The sequence below is a fragment of the Protopterus annectens genome, chromosome 6.part0 (genome assembly GCF_019279795.1).
Source record: "Protopterus annectens isolate FY-2018-M chromosome 6.part0, PAN1.0, whole genome shotgun sequence".
Classification (NCBI taxonomy): Eukaryota; Metazoa; Chordata; order Ceratodontiformes; family Protopteridae; genus Protopterus; species Protopterus annectens.
Genome location: NC_056737.1, coordinates 1865649371 through 1865663903, shown reverse-complemented (window position 1 = coordinate 1865663903; position 14533 = coordinate 1865649371).

The window sequence follows — 14533 nt, the reverse complement described above, 5'->3', positions numbered from 1 at the left end:
TGTCAAGGCCCAATGTTTATGTGCTATTAACCATAGAGAGTGTAAAGATACACTGCCCTCCTTAGAATAGAAACTGAGTATAGTTTGCATGTATACTGTGGCTGATGTGGAGGCAGGGTGGTGATGTGTGAGACAAACTGTCAGCTAGGGGATTGTTTATTTCCTCTGGTTGGAAATGTCTGGTAGCATCCATATGCATATCTGTGCTTAGTTGTGTATTCCATTAACTTTTCACATTTATTGAGATAACTGATTTGTGAAAAGAACTGCAAATACAGTCTTGGCCATTCATCACTTTCCACACACTGGTACTATGCACACAATCATAAAATTGTACCAATCACATATACTTGCATCAGTTGCACAACATATCTTTATATGTGTTTTTAGAAAAGCTGTGTCTGAGGAGCCTGATGCCGTATCAGGACACATTACAGATCAGTTGTTTAGGGCTCATGCATAACATTCCCTGGCACAAATGCTAATAGTCACACAGCATTGCTGCTGACCACTTCAATAATCCTTGGGTATAGCAGCACAACTGCATATACAAAGAATTCCACACGGTTGCAATTGTATCAAAACATGTGATACATTGGTTGTATATATCACAGCATAACAACATCTGCATGAGACAAGACTTATGTGACCATGTAATCAATATGAATTTATTTTGTTGTCTGTCACAGAACATTTAATGATGGTATGTAGACACATGCACACCTATCCCATACTGAAAGTGTCACTGTGATGGTGGAATGTGAACTGTGTAGATGGTTGATCTGTTCCACTACAATAACATATGTCCTAATTCGCCAACAATATACATACAATGTATCATATCATGTCAACAGTTCGCAGGAGGCATATTACTACAAGCTGTCATAGAAGGAGCATGTAATGCAAAGGCAGCAATGGCCATCAATACATTAGCTCACATCACAGACTGTAAGACCCACTTGTAGCCATACTGTACATCCACACCTCAACATTGCACATGTCAATGACAGCAACATTGACATGTCAACTGTTCATAGGATCATACAATATTATTATTCTAATGGCCAATATCATGTGAAATCCCAACCATTATTACAACATGCAAATAAAAATCCCTATATCCATATTATGGAAGATAGTAAGATTATTGTACATATTTGTATATTTGTTGGATTGCATTACATCCTTCCACTGTTGATATAGGACATATGCACAATGGCAGAATTAGCAATCACACATGCATTGGTCTGAAGATGGCTTGCAGAGGATCATGGAAGGACTCTGTTTCATGACGTGTATATGCATATTTGACATGAGGACATCCTCCACTCCTCTGCATGAAATATGTCATGTGGACAGAGGAAATATGAGGATGCATGGGGCTAAGTTGAAGGTACCCCAAGTGATAGTGAAATGAAGAGCTATTCCAGAGATCATACAATGACCATAATGTATCACCAATTGCACACACAACAGTTGACTGGGCTTAATTTGAACAGTGCACCTGCATAGGCATAGCATATAAATGCCATGCAATGTCACAGTAGCAACACCACATATATCTGACTGTAACACTGTCACATTGCACTTTCTGGAGTATATTCGCATCATTGTATGCTGACGAGAACATGTTGAGAGGAGCCTAGAGAATGGATATGGAGTCACGTCCCTGTGTAAAAATGTCTCAAAAGTGATAATTGTATGTATAGACACACAAGTTGCATGCTGCTGTCAGATTAGAACACCTGTGTGTTGTTAATGTAACTTGCAAACACAATAGTTAATGTTACTGTCACAGCACAGGTTTCTCTTGAATACTGTCAAAGTGCATGTTACACAGGATGACATCATCATTGTATGCTACAACAAGATGTTCAGAGGACAGTGGGACATAACTGTGGAATAACATAGTGTTCTAAAATTGTCACCATATAGATTTTTGAATGCACACACAATTGACTGTGGTAAGAAGAGAACCCCCTATTTACCTACTTGAGCACAGTACTTAACACAAGCACTGCAGCAGAATTCTGTCTTTCATAGTGTTGGAGAATACTTTAGAGCTGATATCATCAGCAGAGCGTGGTGAGAAGAGGATGGTAATAGCAGTGTCCCACGTGCAGGTGTAAAATGGTCTCTTGAATGTCAACAACTGAACACACACACACACACACACACACACACACACACACACACACACACACACACACAGGTGCACACCACACCACACACCAGTTGACTGCAGTAAGAACAGAATCCCTGCGGGAGTAAATACACTGACTAGAAAAGTCAGTATTTAATGTAAGAATCACAGCACAAGTCTGAATGTTGGACAACACTTTACAAGTGAGGACATCAGCAATGTCTAGTGAGAAGAGGATGACAATAGCAGTGTCCCACACGCAGGTGTAAAATGGTGTCTTGAATGTCAACCAACTGAACAAACACACACAGACACCAGTTGACTGCAGTGAGAAGAAAACCCCTGAATATCTAAGTACAAAGACTGGAGAACTCATTTTTTAACTTAAGTGCCACAGAAAAGTCTGACTTGGAGATTGTTGGACAACACATTACGAGTGATGACCTCAGCAGTGTCTAGTGAGAAGAGGATGGTAATAGCAGTATCCCACATGCTAGTCTAAAATGGTTGCATGAATGTCAAGCAACGGAATAAACACACATACATACACACACACACACACACACACACACACACACACACACACACACACACACACACACACACACACACACACACGCACACAAACACCAGCTGACAGTGAGAACAGAACCCCTGCTTAATTAAGTACACTGACTACAGAACTCAGTATTTAATGCAAGCACCACAGCACAAGACAGATTTTTGCAATAAAGCAGGACAGTTTATCGTGAATGATATCATCAATGGATGCTTGACAGAAGATGTTGTGAGGTCTGAATGAGAACGGATGTGTTGACATGGACAACTGTCAAAATATTGGAACTCCATGGGATTGCACTGATGACTGCAGGATATATAATATGTTCTTCTGACTAGACGCACACGCATACACACACACATACACACACACACACACACACACACACACACACACACACACACACACACACACACACACACACACACACACACACACACAAAACCAGTTGACTGCAGTGAGCTTAGAACTCCTGCCTAAGTACACTGACTACAGAACTCAGTAATTAATGAGATTTCATAAGTCTAACTTTTACAATGTTGCAGGACAATTTATTGTGAGAGACATCAGCATTGGATATTTGAGAGAAGATGTTGGGAGGAATGTCTGAAATGGATGTCTAGCCATGTACAACTGTCAAGATATTAAATATCTGCATGTTACCAGATTGATGAGTTTACAAAGTTTAGTATTTGCTTTTGTGCTTCCAATGTACAGGTATACCTGAAAAAGACAGCTTTGTAAACTATATGTAAACAGATGTCAATATTACTACAATTACTGGAAAATCGCAATGTGTGTTGCCAGTATAAAGATATACATGGTAGTTGATAAATTTGGGAACAAGTACAGAGAGGCCAAATTTCAAGTGCATGGGTGCAGGTAACACATGACTACAGTGTAAATATGTGTTCTTTCCTTAGAAAGACCCTTCACTTTTTTGTGTTTTTTACATGTACTTTCATAGGATGAAGACTAAATGGGCAGTAAACATAAGTAATACATGGTACTCTGCACTTTCCATAGTGCTCCACCAAGCATCTGGATTGTGTGATCAATGGAAAAGTATTTGTTCATGCAAGATACACATTTATACTGCTATCTCCATTTTTGCATATGAAAGAGATGAGAAAATGCGAGCTTGTGCTTCATTGATAAAATTATGAGACCTATATCAGTTTACTTATTCTCATGCAAACATGTTAAGCGCAGATGCATGGCATTCAGCAGTGTGGATAGTACTGAGTGTAAGGAACACATTTGGTGCTTAGCTGACTCTGTGACAGTAGGTGTAAATTCATTTAAAGATTTATTTTTTAACCCAGATGATACACGGTTCAAATCCAGGTGTATCTAATAGTTTTAAATATATATTTAAATTGCAAAGAAATATTTTTTTATTCTATGTTCACTGTGTGTTACCTCAGCACAGCATGTTTAAGAAGCATTGGACAGAGGTAACTGCACAACTGAAGAGCCATTAACTATCTGTCAGCATTGGTGTGTGATGCCAAACTCCACACAAACACATAGGACAAAAAGTGAAGTGCTTCATCAGTTTTTTTTTTTTTTCATTTGTGTCTGTGGTGTGTGATTCTATTTTTTGGACAGATTAAAGGTGTTAAAATGGGGTAGATAGAAGGAAAGCGGGAAAGCAATATAGGAAAGTGCAGGAAGAAAGTAAGAAAGAACCATAACTATCCGCTTCTTCAACAGTGTAAAATGAAAATATGTACAGAATATTAGCTGAATTTGGACTGTCACCTTAACAAAGTGGGTAACAAAAATGCAATCATGTTGTATAGCCAATTGGACCGAATCAAGTGTGTCAAGAAGACATGTGTGCAAAGTGGACAGCTATGTATAGGATGGTATTTTTTTGTGGGACAGTTGCCAATTTTTTTTAAACTTCAGTAAGAATGGAATGTTGGATAGGGGACGTACGTATTTCTGGGTCAGGTAAATAGGGTGAGTGAGGAAGCAGATGCAAACAAACATTACAAACAAGACAAGACACAGGGATGGTGAGGAACATGACAGTTTATGGGACATCATGATTGGGATTAGGGAGGGTGCAATGGATTCCCATGCCCATCAAACACGGGGACAGTGAGAATCCAGTCCTCAACCACAGAACTGTCATCATTGTCCCCTTACTCAACTGGCTATTGCAGTGCTTAATGTCTTCTCCTATGGACCATAAAAGAGAGCATCTTCTGCATCTGGCATAGGCATGCACCAATGTTGCTGTGCAAAACCCTATACACCAGACCTAGCATCTCCTCACAGATGATAAAATCCCCATCTCTGCCAGTACTTCCAGACAGTACCACAGCACCAGCTGTCTGGGTAGTGTTACATGATGTGGAGAGCCCAGGTAGTGCAGGGGTAGTGGAGACAGTACTGGCAGGTTGGGACCCAAAAGTGCTGGATGTTGGTGCAGCAGCCAATGGAGCAGGCTGACTCATGAGGGTTGGCCTACCTCCCTGTGCTGTAAACCATTTTGTGATTTGTCAGAGATGGATGGCATGGAAACATTTTGATGATGCATAAAAAAATAAAAAAGAGAGATAAAGGTTGGGGTAAGAGAAAAAAAAAGAGAAAAGTAGTATCATCATGTATGGCATGCAATTACCACAATGATAAAGTATTTATCTCTGCTTTTATGTTTAAGTAGATTTCTCAACAACTACAAACTATAAGTAAGGATTGCTCATAGTAATACTTGCAATGAGCATATATTGCACATATGCTTGGTCAAATTATATAGGTTAAGTTAACAGCAGGGCATTTATACCACTTCCATTGAAATTAAATTATGTAATATTTTTAAAGGATTTTACTATATATTTGTTACTTGTAGAATTTGAACCCATAATGTCTAACTACAGTATTAGACTTGACTCCTACAGTTGGCTTGTGCTACAGACTGAAGCATGCATGCTTGCTTTTACAGTTAGGATATGCATACTTAATTTTCTACTACTGTATAGAAGAGCAATATTTTAGCTAAAATAATAGTTATGCTGTGCTGCATACATGACCCTTGCCTCCCTCAGCCTCTCTAGATGTTCATCATGGACTTCCCTATTCACCATTATCTCTTGGTTGTCTGTGGAATAAAAAGAAGAGAACAAGAGAAGAGCATTAAGTATACCAGTCTTGCATATTTGCAGCCGCCTATCTAGTTTTAATTCTCTGCATCTGTATACATAGACAACTGTAGGATGTCAGCAGTCCTAAACTCATCCAGCCACTGGTTGAGTGTATCCTGCTTGTGCCTTTTGAGGTCATTATAGTGATGCCTACACTGTTTTCAAGTGTGTGGAATGTTAGTCATACTAGAGACAGCCATGACCAGAATATTCCATGCCTCAGACTTGCACTGGAAGCCGTTATAGTCTCCGTGTAAAAGCATTCAACTGTGGCACTTTACAAGGAGTTCAGTAAGGATTCTGGACTCCTCGACACCCCACTTCTGTGCCCTAAGTTGGGCACCTTCCCTTCTACCTCCAGATATGTCCAACCAGGGAAAACAGTAACAGTTAATAGTGCTTTCCTGCCAATGTGTATCATGTTTACAACTGGTGTGCAACAACCATAACAACTGAGTTTGTACAAGTTATTGTAGACAGCAACAGTGTCAAACAGAAATGAAAGCAGTTTATGAACTAAGAAATGTAATGTGACAATTGGCATTAGTTTTTTGTTTGCATGCTGCTGTACCTGTTACTTGATTTAGCTTTGCAGACGTATTGGGTGTATAAATTATTTGACCTGACACATTTTTTTTGTGTTTCTTTTCAAACTGATAAAATTGTTTGTAGAATGTGAGACTCAAACCTATGCATTAGCAGACAAGACATATTCTACCACATAGATGATTTTTCATCCTCACCACAGAAGAAATGCTTCTAAAACATCCTCATTAATCATATATAAATACATATGCCAGAGAACCTGACAAGGTCTTGGTTTATTCATTCATGTGTATGAGTATCATTGAGGATTAAAGGCTATCCTAGGCCAGAGAAGACAGTTATAATTACAGAAATATATTCAGTGTACTCTCTGTCACACAAATAATTCATATGAGCGCCACTACTATAGATACTTATTATTTATAATTACTAAAAGAGAAATCTGTGGTATCCCTTGAAGTCGCAGAAAAACCCAGTATGCAACCTATGCTGGGTCCAAAACAAACCAAGAAGAGACTATGCAGTGTGGATGGTGTGATATTCACGTCCTAAATTATGCTATGCAATTAGTTCACTTAATAATAACTTAACTGCAAAATATAACTATAAAAGATGTGCTCCAAAATAATTAAATAGAAAATAGTAGGCAGTGCACAGTTGAGTTAAAAATGGAATATCCTTTATTTAAACACACAAACAAATGATCCTAATTGAGTGTAATGAAAAGCATCAACACGTTCTTTATATATAAAATCAGGTTGCTTCAAGCAAGGGAGTGGTTACAGAGGGTGGTTCTGTTAAGAGCAATAAAAGCATTAAAATCATTCCTTGAGCCAAGTCAGCCTTCCCCCTCAACACCATACTGTAATCAGAGACTGTGCTAACTAAAACTGAATCTAGAAAGCTAGAGACAAATTACAACCTCATTTGTATAGGCTAACCAACTAATCATAACTTTATTAACTAAAAAAACAAACTAACTAAAAAAATTGACTGACTGACTGACAAAAATACGGCATGGATGTGCCAGTGCAACACCTGACAGAGCCAGTTCTTGGGTACGTCGATCATGAACTGTCACCTCTATTATGTACTGCTCACACCTCTCCAATATACCAGGATGTACAACTAGCACAGCGCTTGGCTGTGTTATTGCAGACACTCACACACTAATTTCACCTGGAGACACACGTTTGCCTGCTTCTCTTTCTGACTCACATGTACTCACTACCTTTTGTGTCAGCCTAGGCCTCCTGCTCCTCCCATACACACAACACCCTGTGCAAATGATGATAACCGTACCATATTAGTCTTTTGTCTTATGCTCAGGGTGCGTAGCTAACTTAGTGCTTAGTGTATCTGTGTTTGTGATACTGTTTTGCAAACTGTACTGCTTTCTTACAGGTTTTTGTAATGTGTAGATCCCTCCCAACCTCTTAGACCACCAAAGATGGACCGAGCCATAAATAAAAGTGTGACAAAGGCCCAACGATGGAGAAAGTTTTTAAAAATTGTAGTGTTACAAACTTAGACAGTTGATAAAATAACAAGTTTTGTATTACTATTTGTATGGGTTTTATTTCTGAGGGATATGAAGTCTGAAATTGAAATGTGTGCCATCATTTTCTAACCTCACTCTTTAATGATTTGGTAATACAAAAGTATGAGGCAAAACTGTGGACATTCTGTGAAAATCTTACATTTTAGACATATGAATTTGAGAATATTTGATAAATGAGGCCTCTTAGTTGATAGAGAACACATATTCATATAAGTCATTGCTGTCAAATCTTGATGTAATTGATGTAAAAATCACCCACCTTATACTTACTTACATTACCAAGTGACAGTATGCAAGGTTACGCCATTCTTTTATAGTCTTAAACATGTTATTTCTCTATTTCTGATTCAACACTTACCTTGGAAATCTGGCAGTTGCAAGAGTTTTAGTTCAGGGCTGACTCTGTCTGATGTTTGCAGTGCACAGCCATTACATTTGTAAGTAAAGGATGTGAGCATTGCCTGGCATCAGTGTTACTGTATGTATATGTGTAGGGTGAAAGTCTTTGCCCCATAGGTGCTAAACAGGTATGCTAGCCATTGCCTTCTGGCCAGTGCGAGGGCATATTGTGTACACCTGCATCTGCCTGCACCCACAGCAACTGCTGGCTCCCCCTCTGAATTCTCAGCTAAATGTGGATGTGTTGACCTTGCCAGTGGTGGTGGGATGTGTGGCCCTTCCCCTTGGTGTTCCTGCTGAAGCAGTTTTCTTAGGATAATGTTGTGAAGCATGGCATATGCGTTGAATCTTTCAGCACATATACAGGAACTGTACTGCAAGGCTACTGCCAGGGTATCTAGGCACCAGAACCAAGACATCAGCAGCTGAAATACATGGTCTATGACATTTCTTGTTTCAGCATCTGCCTCTTCATAGTGTTCTTCAATTGGTGTGTGTGCATTTCTGATGGGCATCATCAGCCACGGTTCATGTGCACAGCCTGCATTCTCCAGTAAATGACCCTGTAGAAAACTCCCACAGTAAGCATATCATACAGTTGACAGTTGTGCCTGATATGTGAGTTGTGGTAACTACCTGGGTTGCCAGCAGACACTTTCAGGATGATTCACTTAGCATTATACATGACCTGGCAGTTAATAGAGTGGTACCCCTTTCTATTTATGTGCACCCTTCCCTTTTCCCCAGGCGGTGTCTTGATTTATACATGTGTACAGTCTATGGCACCCAGGACTTCAGGGTAGTGTGCTACACTGTAGAACTCTTGCATAGTTCTGGATCTGTCCTCAGGTGTATGGGGAAACTGTATGTACTCACTGGCATGTTGTAGCACAGCATTCAGTAATTGATGAAGAATCCTGGATGCAGATGCCGGTGATACCCCCAGCATGTACGCTATTGATCTCAGGAAGGTTGCTGTAACTAAAATTCTAAGTGCTACACATACCTTAGACTCCAGTGGGATTGGTTCCCCTCGGTTTGCCCTTGCTGTCAGCTGAGGACAACAGAGGCTGCAGAGTTCATATAATGTGTTTCTGCCACCCTGTTGCACTCTACAATTTCTACCTAATGCATATTATGAAAAGTTAAATGGGGTCTTAACACCCTGCATGGCATTATTCCAAATAGGTTTTGGAATTTGCAGGGAAAACCAGCACTAAGTCTACACATTTGCTTTATAGCTTGTTGAATAGTTCCTCCATCTTGGATTGGTTGATTAGCATGCAATTCAACTGCTTAGGTTGTAATTAGCATGCCACAATGTTTATCTTTTTTGGACTGCTCTACATGGCATATAGTTTTAGCAGAACGTTTAGACTTTATTGAATCTGCACCAGACAACACATATCCAATAACTATTCAAATACATCGTGATGATACAATTAAGATTGTTTAATTAATATAAAAATTTTAAATATGAACTACTTTTCCCTAGAAGGGCAAAAGAAAAATTAACACCATGTATATGTTCACCATTAGAATTCAAACATTTAACTGTTTCTACTATTCGATATAAGTATAACATTAAATTAGGCATCATAATATATATCCAAGAGTGATTTGACTTTAGGCCTGAATTTAAAAGTTATATCTTTTGATTGTCTCTATTTTTTATACCAATTTATTACTGGCCATTCCGACTCATGATAAAAATTTTGCAAATTTCATATATGAGTTCTTCAACAAGTTTTGTTATTGCTTTTCAAGTAATGGCTAGAATATAGCAAACGAGCACATGTGGATCAATACTAGTATGTATTGGCAGAAGTATATCAGTAAAATTATACTCTTGCATTATCTTTCAATACATAACGCCTGACAAAATATTATTTGTTCCCAGTAGTCCTTTATCAACATACACTCCACAAACACAGTCCAGTCAGCTTCTGTATATCTTTGTTTCTCCAATATGTCTAGTTAGTCCCAGCTTTATTCATATTGGCTAATATAGCTGAGATGCAAAAGGTCATTATCTGGATGTAACTTTTTTATTCAAAGAAGGCCATAAGATTATCTGAACATGTTTAGTCACCATCTTGAACATTTTATTACTTCCCTGCCTTATGAAGAAATATAGGCATCTACTAACAGAGAAACAGACATGACTTCATGAGGCAAATACATATACTATTAATGTGTTGCTGAGGTGAGGGTATAAGAAAGAATGTATTTGTAAAACATGTAAATAATTTGCCAGTATGACCAGGAAATAATCATCATCATCATAAATCCCCTTTTCATATTTTTCCTACACAGGGTGTGAGGAGATCAAGTGTCACCATCTTTCTCCTACCTTTTTCGACAGTCATGTCTAAATTTTGAAGGTTTTTCTCACGCTATTAATATATTTGTTGGTTAGATGGCCTAGTGTAATCTTGCCTTCTTCCTGTCTGTCCCAAATTTTAATCACGTCATCTTCTGATTTCCTGCACATTTGATCAATGCACAGTAAGATGTTTATTTTTACTTTGTCTAAAACTGCAAGTACTTTAGCTTCTACTCTGACATCATCATCTCTTCATCTGCCCTAAAGTATCCATCCTACTACTCATCTCAGACTCTTCATTTCTTTCACCTCTGTGTTCCTCAACTGGTTTGCCTTCACCTTCCAGGTTTCTGTACCCTACAAGTATACTAGTTGCACGTGTCTTATACAACTTACTTTTCAGATTCATTGTCATTCTTCTGTCATACAGTACCTCTGACACTGGGGTACCACTTGGCTGCAGCACACAGGATTCTACGTTGGACCTCTTCTTTCAGTCTTCGCTTTTTCTCAGCCACACTTCCCAGATACTTGAAGCTTTTAACTTATTTGTCTATCCGCCATTCTATCTCAATTGGAAGCTCCTTCTGATTCTCCAATTTGCAGTGATGAAAGCTGTCTTCTCTGTACTGAGTTTCATCACATGTGCTTTCAGTTTTGCATTCCATTTCCCTAACATTTGCTGATATCCCTGTTCAGAGTCAGCTTGTAATGTCATATCCTCTGTATACAGCAGCTTTGTTGATATATCTCCTTTATCCTATCTGGCAATGTAATACATCACTAGTATGAACACAATGGGCGGGGAGAACAATGATCAATATAATAGTTATGTTGTATGACTTAAAAAAATAAGAAAACAATGAATGCTAGCAAGCAATTTATATAACACAGTGTAATACTATGTTTAATGATTTGTTTGCTATAGTAGAAAAATAATGGTCTTATCTTCATACTGATTCTGTTTTGTAAAATATATTTATGTAAATATATTTTTGTATCTTTTTTAAAGAGGTAGCAACTTTTATTTCATTTTTTAAGTATATACCATTTGTTGACCAAGTTAGTCCAAGCAGATCAGCAACTTCTTTTCAGGAGAGAGTCATGGTAGGTGGTATTTATACTATGAAAAATATGGCTAAAGCATGTAAACTTACCTTACATTTTTGATAAGTTCCATCAGATATTTTAGATCCAAATAAGTTATCACCAGCTTAGGCAGATGGAGCCTTGGAGAATTGTTTCATCGAAACAAGGTAGCTGGTTAAAGTTTTACTGTGGAGATAGTGATAAAACCAGTCACTATGGGACTTTCCCCTGTGGTGATTGTTCTGTGCGTGGTTATATAACTGAAATGTTTGAGAAGTAATGCAATGTGCTCTCAAATTAAAGATAAATTTGCATGTGATACTGAGCAGTTCATTTATCCAATATCATTAGCTTATATCATATTGGAAAAACTTAAAGAAAGCTTAAAGTTAGACTGCTGGAGCATGTGAGAAGTATTTAGATTAAAGTTAGGAAAAGCTGTATTGTGAAACTTTTCAAACCCTTTCATTCAGTTGGTACCACTTCCTTGAACACCATTATACTGGAGTAAATGCATAAAATGCTTGTAGTTAGTGTGTCTGTACATAAATATGTTCTTAAAGAAAAAAGGTACTTATGTATTATCGCAACCAGATTTGTAACATTGTATAATTCATACTGTTTTCTCTCCTTTAAAACATTTTTTTCTCATTTACATTTACTAACACTGACATGAATAACAGTGTACTTTTTATATACCTTTAGTTCAGTAAAAAAGTAAACAGTCCCTGTTTTTTTCTGAGGATGAAACGGCTTACTTACATCAGTTTATCACAACCTGCATGTATGCAAGTCAGTCTTGCTATATTAGCAGCAAATCTGCAGTCATTCTTTCTGCTATTGGGAAGTTATCTGAACGGTTGGTTTAACATTCTTTTTAGGCATGGTTTTCCCATGTAGAAGGATTTTCATGTTGCCATACTGAAAGTGATCCGAAACTATGGAGCACAGTCCAAGAACAACAGGCTGATGGCATACCTATTGAATAGAGACCCAACATTGTTGGAACCAGAATGCCCTAAGTTAGATTGCCTGCATGCAACAACCATATAATTTAAGCCTCCAGAATGAGAAGGGTTTCTCAACTGCTGATTTAGGAAGCTCTTTTGAAAAGCATTACAAAAAAGTAAGACACATACAGGATCCCAGTTACACTGCTTTTGTGGTCATTTTAGGACACAACATGGTTCTAGTCAGTGTGTTTTACAAAATGCAATTGATGAGAAATGTTGTCGGCTTGCAGTCCGTTCATACTCTCATGCTTGTGTTTCTTATTCCTGTTCATGTTTTCCAACAAATGTAATACTAATTAGGACTTTATACACCTCTGGTTTAACTTTAACATAAAGTAATTTTATGGAAAGTTTTTGAATTTTATCAGGTTAGAAATCTGGTTGAGACAGGGGCGGCCCGTGCTATTGGACTGCCGGACTGCAGCCCCCTCAACTGAAACTAAAAGAAATAAAAATAAAAACAAATAAATAAAATAAAAATAAAAACAAATAAATAAAAAAGAAAAAAAGTTTAATAATTCACAGACTTTGCGCATGCGCAGTAGTCAGGACTGCTGCTGAGAGTCTCTGCGCACGCTCCAGGCAGTCCTGATAGGAAAACATGAGGAACAGAGCTCCCAGAAGTCTATGCAGTTTTAAACTGCATAGACTCACTGGGAAAACACATCAGGGTGCAACACCAGCAGTCTGGAATTGTTGCAGTCTCACGTGTGGGTCTGGAGTTGCAGGCGGGGTTTGGATGTACTTGCACTGGATTTATGGAGAAAGGACATTGAATTTATGGTGATTTACTTGTGTGTCTGTGTAAATGCCCCAGGTGCAATATACTGGTGGTTAGACTCATGGTGGTGTGGTAGGGAATACCTCGGGCTTGAACTCTGTACCCTGTATACAGGTATTAAAGACTTGAGTTCCCTACCCACCACCATTTGTAAAAAAATTGCAGATTTTTGCCTCATATTTGATCTGATCTGTTCCTCATAATATCTGTGGTTTGTAAATGTTGCAATGCTTGATATTTGATGGTGCAGTAGTAGCACTGTTGCCTCACAGCTGTAGGTTCTCAGGTTTGATTCTTGGCTGGGGTTCCTTCTTTGTGGGGTCTGTATCTTCTCCCTGTGTTTGTGTGGGTTTGCTTTTGTGTCCTCCCATGTTACAAAGACATGTCTGCATTATTTCTTCCTGAGCCTCTGCTGAAAATTGTTTTTTTGTTCCAAGTCAGACTGTCCTGATTAACAAATGTTAAATAAAATTGACAGGCATTTGAATTTCAGACTTCAGGTTCCTGAATGTTTAATGTCTTACATATTTGATGGTGCAGTGGTAGTGTTGTTGCCTCACAGCTATAGGATTTGTGGTTTGATTCTTGGCTGGGGTGCCTTCTGTGTGGAGTCTGCATCTTATCTCTGTGTTTGTGTGGATTTGCTCTGGTGTCCTGCCATTTTACAAAGACATGTGTCTACAGAATTTCTCCCTGGGCCTCTGCTGAAAATTGTTTTTGTTCCATCAGAAGTAAAATTGACAGGCATTTGAATTTCAGACTTCATAGTCTTCAGAAAATACATAGTAAAACAACTTTTTATTCTAGCAATAAATATATAGTAACACAACCTTTTATTATAGCAATTTTTTAAGTTTATAAGATGACTATTTGAAATTTGTCCTTATTTTTGGGACTGTAATACCCTGTTAGTGGCTTTGTCCAGGCTTCTTGTGCTAAGGTTGACAGCTATGGCAAGAAC